The sequence below is a fragment of the Nipponia nippon genome, unplaced genomic scaffold, assembly GCF_047370975.1.
Source record: "Nipponia nippon isolate SJK-2023a ecotype South Korea unplaced genomic scaffold, ASM4737097v1 scaffold_1, whole genome shotgun sequence".
Lineage (NCBI taxonomy): Eukaryota > Metazoa > Chordata > Aves > Pelecaniformes > Threskiornithidae > Nipponia > Nipponia nippon.
This window is the reverse complement of record NW_028262290.1, coordinates 25,535,182-25,558,596: the sequence shown is the minus strand read 5'-3', so window position 1 is coordinate 25,558,596 and position 23,415 is coordinate 25,535,182.

Genomic DNA, 23,415 nt, shown 5'->3' with positions numbered 1-23,415 from the left:
ACCTGCTGATAAGGAAAGGTGAACTGTATTTTATCCTTCATATCTAGTCATGACAGCCCAACACAATATCTCTGCTTTTGAAAGAAGCAATGAAGATCAGCTAAAATGCTTTGCCACACCATACAGTGAGCCCTTTCATTCATGTGCTGCCCAGATTGGGTTTGTGGCATTCATAATATTTCTTGCCCTTGAAGCTGCTAGGACATCAAATCAGCTTTGTTTTATTTTACTTTTATGCACAAGGAAAAGAAAACAAATGAAGTCTACTCATGTTTATAAAGCCCTAACATCCTTCGACTCTATAGGAAAATATTCCTATAGATGAAATGTGAGATTTTTACATGTCTGGTATTGGACCACTGGTCCCACACACTTTGTTTAAAAAGATGAAGAGGCGTTGCTAGAGCTATCACTGTTCTCCCTGCTCCTTGCAAGGCCTGTTTTATAATGTGCTGACTCAGAAAAGCACTTAGATATGTGCTCAGTGGGAATCAAGTGAGACAGTAGCCATGCTGGCTTCAGCACATCAACTTATTTTTAGGATCAGGGTATTGAGCACGAGTTTTATTTTCAGACAAAACATCCAATGATAGAAATGGCTGTTGTTTTTCTATTCCCTTCAAATTCACCTAGCAAAAGCAGAAATGTGATCAGTATCTGAGCCAATTTCTATTTTAAGAAGCACTTAAGGAGGTTTTTCATCTAGACAAAATATGAAGTTCAAGTCAGCAAAAAAGGCATATGGGCAGAGAAACAAACAAATCATTGCCAAGGTAAAAATGTTACAATATTAATTAGAGGAAAAGCCCTTTAAAACATCACCCTACTACTCATCACTAATATTCATTGTTATGAATACAACACAGTTTTGCCAGGTGATTTACTCAGCAAATATCTAGATGATCGCCCTGCCCTGGAGAGCTTCGACTCTACACGCTCTCAAGGTTTCCTCTGGAAACAATATATATTCTGAACTGGACAGGGAGTTAGACCATTCATCCTCTTTCCACCCAACCATAATTCTTCTCCATAATATGTTACAGCCACTCATAAGGACAAACTTAAACAACAGGTATGTTGGACTGTCACCATAGCTATCTGTGTCCTGGAACAGGATCTCTCCTCAGGGCACTCCCTATGCAAATAGATATCTGAACGAGCCCGGGGGGCTATAATGAAAGCTCTCAGAACAAAGATAAGTTGATTATGTGTTCCAGATTTGAAACCCCCCAATGACATCACGCCCCCACTTCCCAAGATCATTTGGTGTAACATCTGTGTGTAATGCTAGTGCGGTCTTGATAGTCACTGGAGCAAAATCTCAAGTAACATCTGTGGCCTCATTAAGAACCAGGCCTGTTCGCCTCCTTTAAAAACTACTTTTGGCTTGTGTCACCCGCTGATTTGTGACTTGTGTCTGTACTTGCTCCATTCCCAGTGTTTTCAGCAAGTTGAAAAGTGTTCACCGTCACTCAGCCCCGTAGGTTCCCACCCCATCTCTGATCTCTTCTGACCTGAGCAAAACTAGACAGAAATCCTTACTGACCCAAATCCAAAAGCATCTGATTTCTACAGTTGTTCTAGAATATCCCTGCTTACATTTCAGTCCTGTGTGTAGCAGGGAAAAACAGCCTGGGCAAAGTTTTCCTGGAACTAATTATACCAAATTCTCAGAGGCATCTGGGGATCTAGTTCCCACTGATTTCCTGGGATGTCTAAATCTCTTTGTGAATGTAGGTCTCTCAATCTAAGGATGAACATCTATTCTCATATTACTAGTCCTGGGAGAGATGTTCAACAGGAACCATAGGTTTTGCTTGCTTATGAACTGGCAAGCATCAAGACATCTCATTCGGTATCACTCACTACTTTCAAATAAATCACACTTTTCTCTAAAAGCCGGCTCCATTCAAAGAGCTCTTGTGCCCAAACATCCAAACGGCGCATCCTTACCTTTTCTCCTATAAAAATTTTCCACCGCATTTTCAGGAGACAGAGCTAGATGTTTATGAGTCCATGTCATGGGCTGTCCCCTCTCTTTCCAGCTTTGCCTTCCCCACCACAGGCGACACACATCTCCAGCTCTCTCCCTGACATCACGTCTCACACACCAGGCAAACACAGAACATGAAAACTCAAGCTCATTATTAATTTTCCATTATCTTCCTTCTCCTTCTCTCTCCCTTTTGCATCTGAGGACTGTTGGAGCTCCCAGTGTGGCCCATGCTCAGGGGCCTGCAATAGAAATAAATGCTGCTTTGGGGACCTCCAGGGTGCCCAGCACCAGCCCCCCAGGTCTCACCAGAACAAAGACATCTTAAATATCTCTGCCTACACAGGCTTCTGAAATGCCAAGGTTAGACTTAGTGACATCTCAAAACATGAACTCAATGTACAACTAGGAAGAGGTTTGTATCTGATAACATATAGCAAGATAGTATATTTGCCCATGTTGGATAAACACAGTTTTAGGCACAGATTCCTTATCTGAAGTGTAATTATGTAGAGAGAGGAAAATATCTTTTATTAGAAGAATTGAAATAATCTAAAAACAGGCATGTTTTCACCTGCCTTCATGTTCAGGCACTTCTGTTATCAGTTAACCTCTGTTTCTGGCAGTTTATTTGAATCTCTCAGAGTATTTAAAAATACACCTCACATATACTGTACAGGGTCATGGGAAGTCCTGCCCCAAACTCCCTGGAAGGCAGATGGGGACATTAGGCTCCCCAAAAAATGGGATGCAGGATGCGGGTGAGAGCTGCAGCAGCAGCAATGGAGGGAAGTGCTCCCCACATCTTGGTGTCAGCAAGAGGGAAACTGAGGCAGTGCACAGGGAAGAGAGGAGGTATCTGTATGGCAGCTGACAGTCAAGCAAAAACCCTCCATCTCTTTCTTCCTCTCCACTCTCCCTCAAAGAAATCTCAGCCTGTATCACAGGCTTGGCATGAAACCTGGGCTTGATTTTCAGTCTGTTAATATGTAACGCAGCCCTCTTGATACCTCACTGAAATCAGACAATATGGTCATTTAGAAATGTTAGGAATTACCTATAGTGCAAGCAGGGAAAGCCTTTTAAAAACTATACACTTTGTGTCATACGTCCATATACATAGCTCACTGTCCAGCGCTCCCAAAGATGATCATCCATGAAAAGAAAGGAAGCTCTGCAAAAAACTGTCTGTATAAACAACATAAGGAAAAAATGGGGTATTCTCTTAAACAGATATTCCACCTCCACTGTAGCTGATAATATGAAATCTGGGAACCAAGTGGCAGGCATGGTAGAACTCTATTGGTTGATTTAGTCTTGGTGAAAAAAATCCACCACAGATAGAACGCAGAATCAGAGGTAAATGCAAATTATTTGGAAATCAGCTATTTCAAAACCCTTTGTGAGGAACAACTCCAGAAACACTGCATTATTGCTATTCCAACCCAGGTAATTGCAATGAGCATTGTCAGTATACCAACAGCAGACTTCTCCCTATTTTCTTATAGCTCAGCATTAGTTCAGAGAGTCTGAATAACACTTTTAGAGGGGTTGGTAAACATAGAAGGGGAAGACTTGGTCGGGCATGGAGCTTGCACTGGGTCCCCTCACAAGTCACACAGCAGTGAGGATTTGTATGGCAGGCACCTGGCAGCTGACCCCAACTCCCTGCAGCCAGGGCCTCTGAGAATGAGTCAGTTTGGGGGTTGGTTTTGTAAAAAAAAAAACAAAAAACAAAAAACCCCAAAAAACCACAATTGTTTTGACTTTCAACACGCCTGTCCCAGACCAACAACATCAGGCTTTATAATCAGCTTTGTTAGCTGGATGGGAGAAGCACAGATTGGGGCAGGGGGGAGGACTGGATGAGAAGCCAAATTAAGCAAAACAAGTAGGAGCTTCATAATTTCTGGGAAAAATCCCATTAGACACATTTTCCCACTTTTTGTGGAGCTAGTGCAGAATTCTCACTCCGTGTAATGAGTTATGAACTATACTAGTTTGGTGAGTGTGCTGGCAGAGAGCTGCAGAATCAGTTAGTTTTTCACTTTTGAAGTGACTACTGACTAATTTCCAAAAATGTCCGCTTGGAGCATGTAATAAGCACGTAGAAAGGAGTTGTTCTTTCCAGGCCTGTGGAAATGTTTACTCTCCCTCTTCTGCCTAAAATAAAAATTATGGGACAAGTTCCTGGCTGGTGAAGTTCAGTGTGACTCCTTTGAATTTCTTGGCAGTTTTCCACCTTCTGCCAGCTGAAAACCTGGGCACCCTCAGCTTTTCAGCAAAGCCACCAGCGCAAGGAGGAGAAAGAGCGTGATTGCCAGCTATCAACTGCAAACGTGTCTGCACTCTTCCCATTAAAATGCAAGCTGCCTTAAAGAGATGAAAAACAGGTTGTTACTTACCGCCTCAGCCTGCAAAGAGGAGCGTGTGACCATAAGCGTCGACACAGGAAAACTCAATTCCAAAATCTGGGCCTGATAATGCAATTAATAAATAAATACATCTACAGTATATGGTTGGTCAAATTATAGTTCCAGCAAAAGAGATATCAAAATTATAAAATTCCTTTCAAACTTCCAGTAACTACATATTCATATATACACATGAATCTACTTGTGTAGAGTTCAGATAAATAAGCACCTAGCATTTACAGTCATTAAACCCCAAACAGTATAGACCTAGGGAATAACAGGGTTCCTATTAAAATAATATATTTCCTCACCTGTGGAATAGATGGAAACTAAAATTCTATGGCTATGCAATTTACAGAGATCTAGACACACGCATGGGTGTGTTTATCACACATCATCTTCTTAAGACATATTGTTTCATATGGTGCATAAAGATACACACTAATTATACATGAAAGGAACATAACACTGCCAAGCCAATAAGTTATAAGTTAAGAAATGCTAGAATTAAGGACACTACTGTAAAAAAATTGCCCAGCACAGAAATTTCAGATATTCATCCCAATTTGGAACAAAAAAAAAAAGAAAATTCTTATCACTGGACTTCCCCACAGGCTGGGAATTCTGGCTTTTCATCAGCTTCTGCCAAAGGTTTCACTTGCCAGCAGGAGAGCATGCAAAAACAAAACTCGAAGGTCTAGAGAAAATAGGTGCTCTAGTGTGTAGGAGACACTGCACCATCGTCATCCTTCCTGTCTCCTCAGCCTGGGTCTGCTCCAGCCACTGCTTCCCAAACACCCATCAGAATGAATTCTGTCCAGCTGCTCTCTCCCACTCTCCAATACCTTTACATTCCTCGCTGCCTGTTTTGCGCTCCTTCCCTGGAGCATTAACCAGGAGGCACTGGGAGCACGAGAGAGATGCTCCCTGCCTTCTGTGCCGTGCCTCATATAACAGCAAGTACCAGGACCTGAAGAAGCCATTTCAGGAAAAGCCCTGCTCAGTCCCTCCCTGCTTGAGCTGAGTCATGTTTGGGGCAGGCAGAATATTTGGGATAAGAGCTGCCAAACTTCAGGCAAACCCTACTGAAATGTGGCAAATTGAACATTTTCAGGAACTCACAGCTTCATCAAGTTTGACTAGCTTTTCATGGGAACAGCAAAAGGCATTTTCTGAGCCCTTAAGTAATTTTCAGACAGGAGGGCCAAACGCAACAGTGCTAGAATTCATCCAGGAGAGAGCTATAAACCTTCTCTTGGTTTTTAACATGAGCAAAGGCTACTCTTTTTCTTTCTTACTTTCTTATTGATAGAAAAGTCCAGATCACTTAATTTTAATATTTTCCTAGCTAATTCAACGTGGCATGGGAAATTTCAGCCCAAACATTTAGGTTCAGTTAAGTTATAAGTGTGTGGAACATGAACTTATATGGAAAACCTTCAAGTGGAAACTGCACTTACGAACTCTTCCTAGAAAAACCTGTGAAATGTCCCCCACTACTGCCTGATGGAAAGAGACCGAGGAACAATTTAAGAAGAAACTTGTGATCAAATATATGATATTTAGAAATAATAACAATAATAATAATAGATAACAACTGATAATAACTGATAATGCCTCAAGATCGTAGGAAGGGCCCTAGTCTCTGCATGAAGCAGGCATCTGGCCATGCTTGTGCAAATGCTCTTGAACAACTCCTTGTGCTGCGTCCATCAGTCTTTGGTCAAGATCTGGGGCACTAGTTTCTCCTTCCCACCTGGTCTGGGGGCTCAGCAGCCCTTCTCATCCAACAGCACGACCCCATGCTCGGTGTGCTCCACATGGCTCCTAGCTCTTCATGCCACCCACCTAGCCCACCTCCCCTCTCTTGACAGGCAGAGAGTTGCTGTCAATTAGAAGGCAAAGAGAGCTGAGAATGCAAAAGATCCTCTTTTCTCCATCACAGCATCTCAGTGCAGCAATGGCAAATGTGGAGAGACAAGGCTGCTCTCCTCAAAGCTGCAAATATTATGGGGCTCCCAGAGGATGCTGTGGGTGTAAAGAGATTAAACCTTGCCCTGTGGGCATGATCAGGCTATGGGCGCCTAGGTATGGTGCACCTTAACGAAAAAGAAGGCAGAAGAAAGAAGTATTTGAATTTTTCAGTTCAGGGGAACTTACCACAGTGCTCTTTGACTTTGTGCCTCAGGTATTCTAGCAACCCCAAGGAGGTGCCCATGGGAAGGGGGCATTTATTTGGGTGACAACAACTCTAGGAGGCATCACCAAGGTCTTTAGGAAAGAGCTTGGTTTGGATATTCAGCTGATGGACTTTGCTGTAGTGATGCACACTGAAGTCAATGGGACAGTATCTGATTTACTGCAGCAAGGAGACAAGATTTTTCCTCAAGGGTTATAGGCTAATAGCAGTGATGGGGTCAGCTTCCATCTTACATAGTAAAAAAGAGGATCGAGAGAAGAGGAGCAATGTTCCTTCTTGCTCCAATGAGTATGACAAGCAAACTCAGCCTCCAGCAGCAGTGGCATATGAGGCATCACAGGGAAACAGCAGGGACCGGTCATCGTGGAGGAGCCACCTTGGTGGAGATCCCAGCCTGAACAGTGCAATCAAAAAAGGCAAGGAGAGCTGGATCAGAAACAACAGCTGAAACCTGCAGGTTTTAACTACTAGTTTCTACAGGAAGGAGGAAGACAGCCTGCTGCTTTCTCAAATAACATGGAGTGTGCTCCGTCAAGCAGGAGCCACCGAGCACCTGCTTACCCCGCGCCCCGCATCGGGAGGCTCGGCCGAACGTAAACATGCAGGTGAAGAGGTTGAGATGATGAAAGACAATAGACCATTACCAGGGACTTAATGGTGTTGTAAAGGAGATAAATGTCTTTGAAGTAGCACCCTTAAAACATGTGACCTTTGGGCTGACCTTTCCTTTCAGATTATGGTATGCAGATTGTTTTATACTGGTCAGTGCAAACAAAGCAGGCAGAGCCAACATCTCAGCCCCTGTGCTTGGAAAGTACTTGGACGTCATATCCATCTAGATAGCCTGTTGTTTACTTTAGCTTACCAAAAGTAAAACTCTGCCACAATTACTGCCTTTCAAGACACATCTCTCACGCTCCAAATAAAGCAAGTTTATTATTTCCACCTGAATTCCATTAATAAGATCAAATCCTGAAGACCAAGAGCCAAACCCAAATCATCTCTCCAGTAAGTGTAGGCTTTCTATGTGCTAGAAAAGCACGGTTACAATTATACGTTGCTCAAGCAAGATTGTCTGGAAGAGATATGTGCTACCCAGTATTTTATTCACCAGCAAGGGACATGGCTGAGATGAACCTGAAGGGATCACCACTAGAAACTGTGGAGATGCTGGAAGCACGGTGTGCAATGCTGTGATTGAGGCTATGAGAAGATAAGCAGAGCTTACCCATTTCTCTTTTTCCAGCTGGGAGCACACCAGCATGAATTAGCACTTTTTTCTACATACTATCACAGCACTGATTTATGCTACTTAGATGGCAAGCTCTTCTAGTCACTGGCAGTCTTTCTGTTCTGTGTTTGCATGGTGCCTGGTATAATGGTGCCCCAACCCACAGCTAGAGCCAAACACATAATAAATAAGGGGAAGAAGAAAGCTGCAAACATTATGTGAGAGGTTGCATGTGCAGTCTTTGCTCCTTTATACCACTTTGAGAAAAAACAGAAAACTGGAATTTTTCTGAATCCAGACACAGGGAGCTATCTCAGGTCTGCAGATGTGAAGATGGGCGCTGATGAGTGAGGAAAGGAGAACAAATACTGGCAAGCAAGGCCCCCTCACCCCTTTTAGCACCCCTGTAAAACAACTGAGTCAGCCCTAAAGAAAAAGGTCTGAAGGTCCAAGCCAGCCTAGAGCTGTCTGCCCAGGCAGTGGCAGAGCAGACACTAATGGGGCTTCTTGTGAGCATCAGAAGTGTTGTTGAGGGGAATGGGGCTCACAGCCCTGGGCAGCAAAGTCTGATCTGCTGCTATTCCTCTTGCCCTAGTTATTGTCATGTGTCCCACAGGCAGCTCCCAGCTCCTCCGACCCCACTCCTGGAGCTATGTGATGAGGCACAAACTCCTGCACCTATTTGCAGCCACATGAATGCAAAACTTGGGAACACACCCTGTGAGTAAGTGCCGCCTGAGCCAGGGAGCTTCCTGAAATAATACTCTGCATTGCTGTCCCACCTTCATCGCTGGGCTGAGGACATGTTGCAGCCTGCTCCATCCAGCTGGCCTGGGGTCATGCAGAGCAGCCCCACACAGGAGACTGGGGGCATCTCTGTCTTTTGCCGGCTTTTATTCAGCCCTGATTTTGTGGTGGCCCAGTGGGCTGCAGAAGAGCCTCAGCACCAGGGCAATTCTGGTTACCCCCTTTAGAAAAGCTCATATGTTTCCAGTTGTGTGAAGCACAGGGAAGGTGATGGGTAGGACTTCCACCTGGGCCCAATCTCAAAACCTTTTGAAGAGAGTAGAAAAGCGACTGTTTAATATAAATGGAGTTTGGTGTTAAATTGGAGCCTTGCCTAAGTAAAGGAAATCTACCAGTTTTCTAAGAAACAAATGAAGGTGCTACATGGCTTTGTATGTCCCAATGACTCAATCTGTAATGAATATCTGACTGGTACAGGGTTGTTTTAAGTTAGATTTTGTTTTCTCAAGCCTTGCCATTTAAATGTCTCTGAGCTGCAAATGGTCAGAGATTGGGGGAGTGCCTGGAAGATGGCACCACATCTGCTTCTCCCATATTTATGCTGTTCCCTAAACTGCTGCTTTTGGATATTGAGTTTAGAGATTCATTATAGACGGATCTTTGCTTTAATGGCTGCTGTTGGGTACTTATATCCTAAGTCTGAATGTCATGGATTTCAAATGGTTTTGGGTGGGGTTTTGGCTTGGTTTGTGCTTTTTGGTTTGTGCTTTAACTATCTTCAAACTTCAGTATGCAGTAGAGCCAGTGGTATTTGCCCGTAATGCAAACTCCACCATCAGACAAAGCTTGTTGCTGCTTTTAACTTCCCCTGTTGCCAGAAAGCTTGCTTTGTTTGTGCCATACGTGGAATCAGAGGGGGCTGAGGATGGGGGTGAGCAGGGGGCAGACAGGCATTCTTCAAAGAGGGCACCTGGGGGATTTGCTCCTCCAGAACCCAAACAGAGTCCACCACTGGCATGTTTTTTACTCTGTGCCACAAGCATTTGCTCTCCGCAGAGGTTTCTTAATTTGGCTAGATGGTATTTATCCCCTCCTTGGGAGAGATGGCTGAGACTCCAGGCAGTTTGATTTATGCCAGTTGTCCAATTTGTGACAACTGCTGTCAACAGTTGTTCATTTTAATTACTGTTCTTGGGCCCAGATGTCTCAAAGATGAGCTCAGTGCCACATAAATACAATAAATACAGATAATATTAGCAACTCAGCTTCCTTTCTGAGGGAGGAGTATGGAGCGACTGACTGCCCTTTCTTCCCAACATGTCTCTCCTGCCTGCCCATCTTTGGCACAGCACTGGAGGGAGCCGTGGAAAGGGGAGGTGGATTAACTTTTCCTTCCTCTTCCCTGATGCACTGCTCATCACCCCTGCTTCCACACTAAAATCACATCTTGACTTGTTCATAGCATAGGTACGTATCAGTTTGCCCAGAACACCCCAGAGCAAGTCCTCTGGCCTCCATGGCAGTGATGCACCTGGTCCTCCAGGCTTTTGGTACAAATGGAAGACAAGGCAGAGACAGCAGAGCTCTCTGCCCATCTCTGTTCTCCCCGACATTACTAGAGATCATTGCACCAAAAAGGGAAACTACAATCCTAAAACTTCTCAGCAGAACCACCTTCTCAAGACCTTCGTTCCCTAACTGACTATACTACTCGCTATATGGAGATGTTATTCCACAACAGCTTCAGTTCCTCCCCTGACCCCAGCTGGAGTTATATCACATGGGCTTGGAGAAGTGGCCTTAAGGTCATTACTAGTCCCAGGTCATGCCGCCCCCTGTCACCTGTGCTGGACGCCACATAACTCCTATGGGCAGTTCAGCGCTTTTTGGGAAAGGTCAGTGGGATGGGGACTTAGGCAAAACTCAGGAGGGATGAATACAACCTTACATCGCACCCCAGTTGTGAAAAGGCTCATCCCCCTCTGCTTCCTCCAGGGTAGTGGATGTTATTCACTAAAATTTGCATTGAAATGTATCAAAAGCCACAGCTGGAATTCCAGTGCCTGGACATAATTACTAAGCAATATGGGTATTTTAATGTCTTTATTCTAATTATCAGCTCAAAGTAGGAATCCTATCAAGAGCGTTAAGCCATGTAGGCAACATTAAAACCTCAGCAAATTATAAACAAGGCTGTTTACCTTGTGAAACCTGTCGTTTGTTAATGGAGGGTCCTGTTTGTTCCTTGGCGCTTTCTTAGTTTTCTGCCATTGACTCACGCTAATGAATTTTCCAGTGTAATTGCAGAAAGCACTTCAGACAGCTCCTGCCTCCGGCTCTCCCCTCCCCTCTCCCCTTGCACAAGGAGGCACAGGCTGTCCTCAGCCTGGCAGGAGGGGCTTTTCCCACGCTTGGCTGCCAGCAGGGTCAGGGTCAGGCCCCGACAGCCACGGCCAGCCTCCCAGGCAGCCTTTCGTGCAGGCGAAAGCTGCCACGTGGCTGTTTGCATGCAGCAGGGGACAAATGGAAGCATGAAGAAGTCTGTGAACATCTGAAGAAATCCAGTTGCATTGGGAGCCTGAGCCTGTATTGACTCCAGGCACTTTTTGGCAGGGTTGGTGATGCTTCCTATCATAGGTGGCTGGGGTTGGGGCCGGGGCTGGGCTCGGAGAGGCCACGCTGCTCCCCAGGGACGATAACCCCCCTGCGCCCCTTCCCCGAGCCCTCCAGTGAACGGCAGCCTCACGCACCATCGGCCCACACGTTCAGCAGATAAAACCTGGAATGTGACACCCCAGGGTCTGGGGCCAGCTGGAGGTGGGAGGACAGAGCTGGGAGTGCGTTACGATGCTTGTAGTCGCGCTGGACACATACGGTTATATTTAAGTGCTGGATGTCTGCTGGCTGAGGAGGCTGAGGCAAGACTGGACTTGATTAGACGTAATGACAAAAATGGACCAACTGTTGCTGAGAAAGCCTCTGCAGCAAAGTATTACCTCTTTGTTATTGAGATATTACTGTCTGAGGCTTCACTGCTTTCAACTCCCCATCGTTATCTTTACAGACTTCCACTGCACTTTAAATAGGTTCCTGAGTTCAGCTTTTTGCCCTCGGCCATAAATTTAACATACTAAATATTTTCATCTGCTGTAGAACGTACCACGCTGTGGAACTTGTTACTGTATGGAAAATAAATACAGCTTGAAAACAGGACACACTTTTGAAAATATTTTTTTAGAAAGTATAACCCTTTTCACCCTAAAAATGTCAAAAATCAGCATTTTTGTTTTCCAGTTTCTGAGTTAATGTATATTTTTTATATCTTCCGTTATACAATGAGTACTGACTGTACCCCTCCATATCTAAACCTAATGGATACAAAATTAACACGTTTAAATCAATATTCAACTATAGTTTTAATTTATTTATTTGCCATTAAAAGATACAATAAATGCAATTCTTTTTCAGGCTTCTTTTAATATAATGTTTTTGTATATGATTACATTTATCTGCCTGTGTTCATACCCAAAAAATACATTAATGTCTTTTCTGTTGTAATTAAATACGCTTTTATATCATCTCTAATATGCTGGAGTTATTTCTATTTGCTGAAAGGTACCAGAAAAAAAGTGGATTTCCGTGCAAAACTTTATACAGAACTAAATAATCCTATGCTATACAAATCACTATAATGTATAGTTTAGTTCTTTGATGAAATTAATGGATCTTTTACTTAATTTAGAGTGACCCTGAGTCTTGCCTTTACTGGTGACTGTAGTAGCTTTTAATCTTTATGCACTAGCTAAAAACCTGCTGAGGACTCTGTACCTCCACAGCTGAGCTTCCTTAGATTTATGGAGGCAGAGGTAGAACAGGCAAGAAGGAACATGCCTGTACCTAATGGCTAGGGGACTTCACTGAGGGATTTTACATGAAACAGTAACTGGATAAAAACCAGTGATAGAAACATAGAATCACAGAATAATTTAGCTTTGAAGATACCTCTGGAGGTCATCTAGTCCAACCCCCACTCAAAGCAGGGCAAACTTCAAAGTGAAATTCAGCCTCAAGTTAGATCAGGTAGCACAGGGTCATAACCAGCTGAGGTATGAGTATCTCCACGAACAGAGATGCTCTTGGGTGCAGACACCAGGGCAGCCGCTGCCCAGCTCAGTACCCTACAAAAGTCATGCTTTTTGCTGAGTTTCCTACCAGCCCTGTGATTCCTGGCTGTGCAACACTGCAGTTTCTACAGGGACCTACAGGCCAGAGAGAGATGAGGGTACTTGCCTGAAATGTGGGAATGTGGTTTAAAATCCCCTCAGGCAGAGGAAGCCTCAAACCCTTCCTTGAATGGTGGTCCATCTGCTGTGGCCAGAAATGCCGCCGACCACAGGCTTTCTTGTATTATTGATTCAAGTCCTGTGTCTGTTGCTAAAAGCATACGGATGCCGCTTCATCCCCTTCCAGCAGCTGTACCCCCTCAGGGGAGCGCCCCAGCCCCAGCCCCGTCCCTGTCCCTGTCCCTGCGTGGGGGCTCTTGCAGGCCACTGCTGCGTCTCCCCATGGGCTTTTCGCATTGCTTTGCCAGCGAGTCTCTGCAGCGGGCTTGGTCTGGTGCAGGCAAGGCAAAGGGCACTCACTCAGAGGGGTCTGCTTCCCTCTATTTCTGAGTCAAAAAGGTGGCCCTTCTGGTTTTAATCACTGAGGAAGAGGGCTCAGCCAGCAGCAGGGATGTTTTGGGACAAAAGGGCTTTAGCTGCTGGGTTTGGGGATGGACTCCCCTGCTTGCAGTGCCCGCTGGAGAGAGTGCTACCCTCCGAGCAGCAGAGACAGCAAGGTTTTGCTGTGGCCCTGGAGCAGTTCTGGGGGGATACCGGTGGTGTGGGTTCAGGGGGACCAGACATCTCCTTACAGCCCCCCCCCCCATCACCAGCCAGCAGTAAAGACCAGCCAGCAGCTTCCACCCCTGCTCCAGCAGCGAAGCCGGAGCAGCACAGACAGCTCCTCAGCCTGGTGGACTCACATGGCAGCAGGGCTTTAATTAGAGGAGATGAAGGCAGACTGAGTTTGGTCCTCTCAGCCATACTCCAATAGGCAACACTTACTGGGCCACCAGGGCAATCCCATCAACTTCAAGGTGTCTCCTCACATTTGCATGGGACTGATCCGGCTGTGAGCTCTGCTCCCATTGTTGCTATATGGAGTTTGGCTTTCAGCATCTGGCAGGCCCAAATTGCCCCCATCACCCTTGCTGCTAAAGCTAGAGCAGCCTTAGGTCCACTGAACAGTCTCATAAGGTGGCTAAGGAGCCTCCATCCCTCTTGTCGTGGCTGTGAGTGGAAGGTGCTGAACCAGGCGCACGCAAAAGATCATTATCCTTTGAAATGTAATTACACTGTAAAACATTATTTTACCGCAAGCTCTTAAAAAGGTAGCACATTATATCACCTTTACTTTTATATGTTGCTTTGCTTAATTTGCTACTTGGTTTAGAGAGCGTCTTTTAAAAACAATTCACAAAAGAAATAACTTCCAAATGGCCCATGAAAAGATGTATCTATTGCAATGGCACTCTTAAAATGCCCATTCATTTGTCACCTTTCACTTGTCATTCAGGATCTCAGGGTAACACTTTTGGTCTGAATACTGTTTAGAAACCAGTGGGATTACTGTGTACACATTTTAAAAAAGAATTAGAGGACAGTCAACAGAGAAAACAGGTTCACTAAGAGACTTTCAGAATGGGCAGAAAGCAAAATATTTATAATGCAAAAGCTTGAACATCACATAATCATGTGCCTTACCCAGATTCCTGACGCTGGCAGCGGTGTTTGCTGGACTGACCTTCCCTCTACAGAGCCCGTAGCAGCCAAGGCTGGAGCACCAAAGCAAGTCTTTTTTCCCCTGCATTTTTCCCTCATTTTCCACAAAGAGTGATGGGACCACAACTGTCCCCCCAATGACTTGTACATGCCCAGCTGATGTGGATCTTCCCACCTTCTGTAGCTCCAGTCTACACCCCCTATCTCTCTGCAAGATGCAAAAGACAGGTCTTGGCTTGGCCAACTTGACACCTTCCTCTGCAGCTTGGGTTTTGTCCCATAGCATTTGATTAGTGCTCAAGCACAGAGCTCTGAAAAGGCACATCTGGGGCCAGGCCCATGTCCTCCTCCTGTGCAGTCACCTGCTTTGGTTATCATCAGCACTATTGTGATGGTGGCGGAGAACAAGACTCCAGGTAGGGAGAGACAAAATAGGTGGTTCCCACAGCTGCCCCCAAGGTCAGCAAGCCCAACTGAACATGCAACGTGCTCCCTCCAAGGAGAGGGTCACACAGGGGTAATGTTATGTAGGTGTTTTACAGGTATTAGGTACTATTATAGAGGTGTACATGATATTATATATTATAATACATAATTATAAATTGAGATTTTATTTATATGTAAATATGCATTTATATGAATATATGCCTGTATGGATATAAAGTATAATTGTTAAATAGCTAATATTGTGTAGGTGTAATATTACACATATTATTGTGGAGGTGACAGGGACTTAGCCAGGTCTCTCTGAACCTGGCCCATATTCTTCTCATCATGCCTCAGTGCAGCAGAGCTGCTCAGGCCACGAACCTGCTGTTAGGAGTTGATCTACAGGGTTCACTCAGAAGAGAAAGCAGAAAGAAACTCTCTTGGGGCACAGAGCAGTGTCCTTCAGTTCTGCGAGATCATAGGCTAAAGGACAGTCATTTTGAGCCTGGCTGCAGGGTAATTTTGCTGTGGGACACTTCAGAAGGTGCTTTGGTTGATCAGAGATGGACAGGTGTGCTCCTTGTCTCCTTGGGCATCATGGAAGCCCCTGCTTTTTTTTTACATCCTCTTGTGTGGAGATGTTGGGATTCCCCATAGGGATGAAATCAATGAAACAGAATGATCGTTTTTCTGTGTATAACTTGTTTTATTTATGCTTTAACTTCAAACAGTGGTGGCTGAAATGGCATTGAGGCGGTCCCCATCTTGGGAGTTGGGACTTGCAAGGCAGTGCTCCGTCCCAGGAGGGCTTGGCCCAAAGGTCTGCATTGGACCAGGTAGGGACAAAGGGAGAGAGCACATCACCCCAGTGCCCTCATCCCAAAGAGAAACCCCATAACATCCCTTCAAAGTGTGTGCAATGGTCACACACGCACACAAATAGTGTGCACAATAGCACCATCTGGTGACTTTGGCCATCAGATGATCGTATTTCCATGGCACCATATTACCCAGGGACAGCTTCCTCTCCATTGCCTGGACTGCTGTTCTCCATACTCTTTTCAGCCATAAAATCAATGGCTTCAGTTCTTCTGCAGAATAGAAAATAGTAGATATGACAGAGTCTTTCAAAACCACTCCTGCCAAACTCCCACATTGTTGCTGGTGTGACCCAGTATTTTAACATTCCCATGTTTCAGTAAATTTGGGTTTACATTCCTTTTTTCATGTATTTGTTAGGCATTTGGCACATAAGGCACTATCTACCAAATGCTAGGAGGGCTCTCACAGCCCAGTAATGAAATGAAGCATTTTTCTGGCTTTCTTGGAGGTTTGTTTCCTATTCCTTGGAGGCAATGTGTCTCTGCACTAACACACATTTCTTCAGGTCAATGATCACACCCTGATCATGCTCCACTGCTTCTTCCACTGCCAGTAATGCAATATTTCCAAAGCAAATCTCCCACTCAAGAGTAGGCTTTGTAGGAAGCCAACTGCATTGCCACCCTTCTTGGCTGGCACATATAAAAGGCCTGAAAAAAGCACTAAGAAGGCAGAAACACAGCCCAGCATTACCATGAAGCACAGGCACCCAAAGCATGTCCTGTTTCCTCTGCCTCACCTTTCTTTTCCTTGTTGCATGAGAAAACAAGCAGTGATAAGAAAGCACTTTTTCATACTTCAGAGATTCCCAGGCCCTTGGTTGGTTTGAGGCAGCACGGAGGTAAAGCATAAACACGCGAGTGCAGAAAACCTCCCTTGCTCCATGCATTTCACTGTAACCAAAGAAGGGATTATATCTATGGATTCCTCTTCTCCACCAGCTCAGAGAGAGACCCTTGCTCACAGCTCTCCCCACAACACCTGCCTCTCCTCAGCTCCCTGCCAATAACTGCACATCACACCACAGCCATACCAGTGACAAAGGCACCCCATGTGCTCCTTCCACGGCGCCCTGCAAACACCTCCTGACTTTTTGTCCTGAGACAGCTGGCATGTGGCTGCAGAGCTACTGGAGTCCCTAGCAAGATGCACCTTTCCCTGAGCAGTTCAAAGGCAAGTCAGCTCCAGAATCTATGTAACTTTGTGAGCTTTGGCCAGCTTTCCCTGTGTTGTTGGTCTGTGCTGCAGCAGCAAATTCATGGGCACCCCCACTGTGGTCTATTTGCTCTGTACCATCCTCACAAACTTGTCTTATAAGGATGTCTAATATTACAAAGTCATCATTATGATTAAATATATTACTGAGTACTTGTTAGGCTATTCTGAAACACCATCAGGCATAATTGAAATTGTGCTGTGTTTCCTTTGTAGATGAACAAAACACATTTTGACATCTGTCTTCTCTGCTGTTCTTACCATTTATTTACTTAGAGTCTGATTCCCAGAGCAGAAGGATTTGCAAGGAATCAGCCAGCAATTAATGCCAAGCTGCAGAGTTTCCCATCTGATTATATATGCTGGATGTGGTCAAAGAGCAGGGACGTTCTTCGTGACCACTTTGCTGTCTCTGTGTTTTTGGGATGCCCTGAAGATCCAACTCACTGCACGCACAGTGCAGATCAGTGCCACTGATTCAGGACTACTCTGGCATTTTGCTGAGGGAAATCCTCAGACGGAAATCTGTGGCTTCTTCCCACTGCTGTGATTTTGTCCTGTGCTGAACCATCCCTAGACAAGAGGGCTACATCTGTTCTAGCAAACTAAACACAGCCGAGGCAGAGCTCCAGCACCAGCATGTGGTGGTCCATATCGGTTGTTGTTAGCACAGGGCAGGCTGGGCCCCTCACCCTGCCCCAGGCCTGGCAGCTTTTCCCTCCTCTGACTGTGCTGTGAACAAAGCTAGAATTTGCAGTCTAATGTGAAAAGGGTTTTTTAAAATTATGATAATTTGAATTATGTAACTTTTAATTTTCGAGCAGTAAGGTCTTGGCTGGACTTTTTATAGGTGAGTGCCCAAATGCCTCCTACTTGTATATTTTATGAAATAATTCTTCATTGTAAGTACATCTGTAATCTAAAATGCAAGATGAAGTGTGCATCCTTTCTGGCTATAGTAGAAGCAAGCCTCCATTGCAGAAAAAAATTCCTGGGTGTCTGTTTTTCTCAGCTTATTTTTTCCAACTCATGAAACAAGCTTCACATTCATTGTTCTTTAGTAGGTAAGGCAATCGTTTTATAGTCTGTAGTGTTCAAATGCATTTATTTTCTTGTATAATATTTTAAAATGAGATCACTTATTTACTGTATTTTGCCTGTAAAACAAATGTTGCTTTGCAACATTTAAATGACCCATGCAGAATCATACATAGCACCAGTAGTGTCAAACACCCTGGGCAAATTGCACTCCGGCAATGATTAATAAAGGCAATTCTCTGACACCTCCATTTTGTGTAATGTATTGAAAGACCCAGCAAAATCAACAGAGACTCATTTTGACTTCAGCCACACTGTGGTTCTCTATACAAGTCCCACTGTTGTGAGATCGAGTGTCTCGCAGTGTCTTTACACCCCTGCTCCCAAGCACTTTTTTGAGTTTGGTAGTGCTGTTATCTCCATTTCAATGACAATACTTGGATGCATGAACGGTTTAAGGGCTAAGAGCTAAGACCCGTAAAAACCCTTGTTTTATGCCAAAATACCAAGCATGGTCCACCTAACTTTTAGTTCTGTCTTCTCAAAGTGGAATGCAGAGCCAGCAGCAGGTGCCCAGCCCAGTCCTCTGCAGCACGTTGGGGAGGAAGGGCACTTCAGAGAAAGACCCCGAACCATCAGCACGTTCTACTGCAGTTGTCCAGTGGGCAAAACTGGAGATAAAGCCATCTCTTTAACCCCATTCTTCTCCCCACTTAGGCGTTGTGCCCAGGTGCACCTTACCAGCACCCTCTCCTGCAACGAGAGCTGCTGAGAGGGCCAAGAAGGAAAATAATGGCTGAGAAATAGTACTTTAAGCATGATTTAGCCCCCTTGTATTTCCTAAGTGCCTGCTTTATTTCAAAGCCTGTGGAAAAGCCATCTTTTCACTCAAAACAAAGCCCGAAGACGCACAGTTGGTGATAGTGGTCAACAGACAGATCAATGATAAGATCTCTTCCCCAAATACCTACTGGCTTGGAGTTGCCCTCTGCCTGCAAGGACTTGAACCCCAGCAGTTTCCAGAGAGGAAAAAGAAGCAGCATCAGCCTCTCCTGCTGAAACTGTTCCACTTGGCAAGAAGTCATTAAAGATCATTTGGACCACAGGGAGAGAGCAAGCAAGAGTGCTCTCAACCTCTGAACTCAATCACTTGCCCAGACAGGGCCACTGGGGGTCTCATTCTTGCTCTAGCGTGGATTTGTATAGTTCCTGAAATGACTATTTAACATACAACAATTAACTGGTCATCAGAGCACCACTGTGATCCTCGTTCTCTGGCCAAACTCCTGCAGAGCACACCACCAGGAGCAGACAGAGCTGGCTTAAGCCCCCCAGGCCACGTAGATGGAACAACACCCAGTTTAGGAGAGGTGCTGAGCTGTTGTAGGCTGACAAAATGGAGGTGGTCCTCAACATGGACAGATGCAGAGTTTCAGGTGCCGCAGGGCTAGGCAGCTGCTGAACAGAGGGCTCATAGTTTTGGACTTAGGCCAGGAGGCCCTTCCACAGCATTAACAATGCTTTGAGCTCCTCGGCACCCAGATTTAAAGCCCAAGGGAGTGACTTAGGGAGGCAATAGTGCTCTCCTGGCACAGCTCAGCATTGTACTGGCCACTGGTGCACGAGTGGCTCCATGGAGCCACACCAGCACTGCTGTCTTCTTCCAGGCCTCTGCCTGATGCTGGTTTCTCAAGTCAAGCTCAATCCTTCAACCCCAGGTCCCTCACCATTTTCATGCCTTGTTTGAAGAAGGCTGCTCAGCAATGACATCTCTGGAGGAAGCCCTAAGCAAGGCCGTCTGGCCTCATCCCCTACCTCCCCCCACATCTGGGGGACCTCTGTAAGCAGACTGCCTGTCCCACTCTTACTGCCTGAGTCTACTGTGGCAGCCAGGGAGGGATCTCCCACCTCTTCCAACCCATGCTGAAGCTCACATCCAAGGCCCTCACTAGAAGAAGAGGTCAATGACCACACAGGTGCCTGTGGTAGCAATGGATGGACTCTCTACTCCATATGGCAAATTTCACTGTGTGCTGTCATTACCATAGTGTTGGCACTATGGAAATCAAGACATGAAGCGTGCCTGCTAGGAGCACCCGGTCACTCGCATTGGAGTTGGTGACGCATTGGTCTAAGGAGGCTAATTCATGATGTGATTCAAACAAGAGCTAAACACTTTATAAATCTGCTCTGTCAATATAATGACTCCTTAAGGGCGTTTGTTTCTTGGCAGAAAAGTGGATCTAAAAAATAAATGGAGCTTAAATGCATGTTGCCTGCCATATTTTGGTCTGTCAGTTCTGATAGGACATTTCAGCAGTGATGGGGGAATGACAGATGGGTTACACCAATGGGTTCCAGTGCCCTGGCCAGGCTACAGCCCATCCCTGTGCCCATCAGGGCTCACTTTGACCAGCTCCCAGTCCCCAGCACACCAGTCCTCCTCTCCACCCTCCTTCTCCCTGATGCCTCCTTGCATTCACAGCCTCTCTGTCCTGCTCTTGGGCAGCAAACACAAACTCAGCTGCTGAACATGAGTTGGTAAAACCCCTGTCCCAGGTCCCCTCACCATCTTGTCACCCCCTGTTTGTTTTCTGCTTCATCTCCTGCTTGCCCTTAAACATGGGGCTTGCAGGGCTGCTGTGATCCTGGCTCTGAGGAAATACCGTTTTTCAGAGGTTTTTGTGCTAAAGCATATTTGGTGGCATGGCTCTTTTGGAGGAAAGGGTGCAGAAGAGTCCATATTCGGCTGCGTGCTCTCTGGTCTTCTTTGTGAGTCTGAGAGAAGGAATATCTAAAAGGGACAGCAGAAACCAGGCATGAGAAGTAGAAGAAGATTCCAGGACACCAGCAGAACAACTTTGAGGAGTGCTGGAAGGAAATGCAAGATGTAGACACCAAGAAGACAGCTTTTTGGTGCAAGCAAGATGATCCCCATTGTGCAATCAGTGATGAACATGTACAAGTGATTCAAGTGAGACGCACAACTCTGGAAGCATATTCACATATTCATATACATTCCTTTGACCTTTTCAGGGATTCTGAAAGCCAAGAATTGTCTCCCGCCATCCCTGTGTGCCAGGAGATCTGTGGCTCAGTTAAAGCCAGCTAGAGTTCAAGCAGGACCGAAAAGAAAGAGCTGTTGGCAGGACATTCCCGGTGGGGTTCTCAGCTTATTTAAATATACACCTCCTCTGGAGCCAAAACAGGCAGATGCACAGTCCTCCAGAGTGGGCAACAAGGCGACACCTCTTCCTTGGGATTTGGGCAGGGAGAACATGTTGTGGGTGCTGGGTGGTGGCATGCAGCAGGCTGGGCTTGGAGGGCAGCCTGATGTCTCCGTGGCCTGGACTGGAGTAAGGGGTTGGCTCCTGCTGTTCAGGTTTTATTCCGGGAGGGGAGCCGATGGGTGTGTTCCTGCTGGTACATTATGGCTGCATTTCTGGCATATGCCAAGGGCCCTGCATAGCTCGGCTCTCTTTTCTTCTTTTTTTGTTTTTTTTCTTCTTCTTTTTTGTTTTGGGGTGGGGACAGGGTTTTCTTCCCTTCCCTTCCCTTCCCTTCCCTTCCCTTCCCTTCCCTTCCCTTCCCTTCCCTTCCCTTCCCTTCCCTTCCCTTCCCTTCCCTTCCCTTCCCTTCCCTTCCCTTCCCTTCCCTTCCCTTCCCTTCCCTTCCCTTCCCTTCCCTTCCCTTCCCTTCCCTTCCCTTCCCTTCCCTTCCCTTCCCTTCCCTTCCCTTCCCTTCCCTTCCCTTCTCTTTTTCATGTATCTAAATATAAAAAAATTTTAGTCTTTCCAAAGAAGCTGAAAACTGAAGCAGGGAAATGATGGAAAGGAAAAAGTTCAAAGAAAAATCAGGATAATAATGAAGACTAGATCGAGTGAGAAACTGTGACCAAGTAAAGGATTTTACACCTGAGTTACACCTGAGTTACCTTCGTAACAGGGGACGCGTGGTTTCCCCAGGGAGGAGGCAGCAGCAGCGTGGCTGGGGGCAATTCCCCAGCAGCTGTGGTGGCAGCAGGGGCAGAGCCACCTCTTCTGATGCTGGGTGTCCCCAGGGCCCAGCCTGTCCCCCAGCTGCGCCTCAGGGAGACCAGTGAGGCCAATAACTGCCTTTCCCAGAAGCAGAAATACCAGACCCCCTCCCAGGAGGGGGGCAAAGGGGCAGAGGAGAAAGACTTGTCCGTGAGAAGGTAGAAACAGTTCACTTGTCCTTATGTTTCTGGTCCTGCAGGAGTTTCTAGTGAAAAATCCTGGGTTACACTAATCGTTCACCTTTTCTGTACCTAATAAGAACCGAAAAAGCAAATTCTTGGGGTTTGCTTGTAAACCAAAGTGAGTTCTTTTACACTGCACATTTTTGACAAGTCAGGAAAATGTAGCTTTTATCTAATGAACACCGGCTGCCCCCCTCACCCCTTGCGCCGTGCATACTTTCTGAATCCCAGACAACTCACAGATATCTGTACAAAGATGAAGGTAAAATAGCCATTACCTGCATGGCTAGGGGGCATCTGATGTAAAGTGCATTCCCTGGGTTTTGGCTTATGGTTTGTAAAGGAGCGCAGAACACTTTCATCTCCCCTTTCAGCCCATCTGTGGCTTCAGCTGACAGGACAAAATGTGGCACAACAGAGCCAGACAATAAACTATTGTACAGTGGAGCAGGAAGAAACAGGTAATGTTTAGAGGAATTAAATTATTTTTGGATCTGATACTGATAATCAGTTTAGGCGAGGGGTATCCAGTGCAAATTTATCCAACATTTTTAAAAGACTGGGAGCACTCAAGAAGCAGATAAGTTAAAGTGCAGTATAAATGAACCATTCATGAACTCTGAGACTTCCTTGCCTGCATATAAAGCACATGAGAGCAGACCTTGTTGCCTGTCATCCTGGACTTTTTTTAATTAAAACATTTGTGAGCCATTGTTGTGCAGTATGTCTGATACTGGGGAGAGAGCTTTATGCCTTTTACAGAGGAGCATATTAACATGAAATTCCCAGAAATACAGAAAAGTACTGGATATCATTCCATCTTCAGATATCTGAATTTCATCCAAATGATAATGTGAAACCTTCACATGATATTAATCTATTAAAAACCGAGGCAGTGGAAGTCAGGCTGATGTACAGCTATTTAAAACAGCTGCTAGAGCAATGCTTATTTAATTCATCTAAGCTTTGTGTCATCCTAGATGTCTGTGGACTGGTTCCTATCCAAAGCAAAGCCATGCCACTTTTCGAGAGTGGCCACTGTAGTGATCCAAACAAATACGGCCCAGAGCCCCCATCACCTGTTCTAGGCAAAAATGCTGGAATGACAGCAGTGTCAGTCGGTGCAGCTCTCTGCTCTCATAGCATATGTTTATTTACGAAATCCCTGGGTCTGCAGCCCTCTCTGCAGGTCTGCTTGGCTGGAGCCCTCCTCTGCAAGGCT